Here is a 1,837-nt window from a genome sequence, read left to right as displayed (position 1 = left end):
TTTAATTCATTAGCCAATCACACGTTGAAATCGTACAGGCCACATTTCGGGGGGAAAACTTTTTGTTAGGTAAAGGGATGATACATGTTTCCTTTTTTGTCATTGCGTTGAGAACTCGCAGGATGTTGGTAAACGAGTCAAAGGTACATGGATTCAATAAATTCTGGTATCGTCCAACCATTTTGGAAGAGGTAAAAACAGCGACGTAAGAATAAATAATCGGCCCTGGGACAACATTTCGTGGGGGCGCATTTAGATCAATCAATAAAAACAAATTCTCTGTTACTTCCCTGTTATAAAAATTCATATTGAGCAAAAAATTTTATTTGAGCCACACCATGAAAAAAAACCAAAAATATTGCATTTGTGCCCGAGGACCCGACCGCCTGGCATTGTGCAGTCGGGGTCAGGTAAAGCTGTTCGTTTTCAAAGCCAATTGAATTAAAAAAAACCCGTTAGCGAACGCATGGACCCTGCCGGAGCGCGGTGCGCAGGTGGTTAGATCGATGTGGTGCAAAGGCACTTTTTGGGTTTTTCTCCGGCGGGGCTCTTTAAACCTAAAAAAATGAGCTTGAATATCAGTTTGTTCATCATTAAAACAGATTTCAAAAATTCTGTGTATCAACCCTGATTGTTTTTTGGAGGTATATCGAACTTTATATGGAGCTAAAAAATAAAACCAATCACCCGAAATTTAAAAAATTGCACTTTTGACAAAATGGATTATTATAAATTTAAACATTAACTGGGAGCTGTTTTCGCTCAAAATGGGTTTTTCCAGGAGGGGGAAACTGTTGATCCCGGGAAAAATCCCGGGGGCAAATACAAATCCCAGGTTAGAAACTGTTATTATACCCCCACTTTTTGTTTTTTTTTTTGTTTTCGAAGAATTTTCATGTTTATCGTGTTTTTTTAATTTGGTGTGCTTTGTGGGTTTTTTTGAATTTGGTGGTCGGCTTTTTAAAATTTAAAGTTGTCCGGCCTACAATCATTTTTTTTTTCTGCTGTAAGTGTTTGCGTAAAATACATGGTGGATATTTGTTTGTTTTCCAGTAAAGATTAAATATATCTCATGAAAAATGAGAAATTTAAAAATATTTTCCGAGTGGGTAGCGCGAGTGAAATGTAAAATTTTTTCCCTTCGAGGTGAGATATTTTCCCATTTTCACAAAAAAAAAAAATTCTTTTATTTTTTGATTATTTGAGATTGCTTTGCAACAATTTTTTCCCTAAGCGCGAGAAAAGACGCGCGTAAAAGACATGACGTCAGGGTTTTGGACGTTAGAAAGAGCCCCAAAACATAAAGTTCCCTTTTTTATTTTTTTTTTGCTGCATAACATTTTAAAAATTCAAATTTAAAGTAAAAAATTTTAAATCGAGAAATATATATAAAGAACAAAGTGCGACTACATGTTCACCCTGTTTTAAGAAAATAATTTAAATTCATCGCAATGTATGAGGGGGGGGAGTGTATCTCTCACGGGGTTTGAAAATATAGTTTCATTTTTCACGTTTGTAGTGATGGTTAAAAATATTTAATGTTGAACAGTTTTATAATTGCAATAGCTAGTTGCACAGGCTCAGGAGGGCGGTGCGAGTTTATCTGTCCAGGGGACCGCAACATTGAAAATCAAAAAGAAAAAACTCAAAAACACTGGGTTTTTGGGGGAATTTTTGAATTTTTTAAAATGGGATGAACTTAAATTTGTGAGTCTAAATTTTTAACGGATTAAAAAAACGATTAGATTTTCCCAGTTTTTGTAGATTTTTTGATTTACATGATTTTGCTTGTTTTAATAGAACGCATATGATGACTCTGATATTGTAGATATTGAAA

The sequence above is a fragment of the Mercenaria mercenaria genome, chromosome 10 (genome assembly GCF_021730395.1).
Source record: "Mercenaria mercenaria strain notata chromosome 10, MADL_Memer_1, whole genome shotgun sequence".
NCBI classification, from domain to species: domain Eukaryota; kingdom Metazoa; phylum Mollusca; class Bivalvia; order Venerida; family Veneridae; genus Mercenaria; species Mercenaria mercenaria.
Note: the sequence above shows the minus strand (reverse complement) of the source record.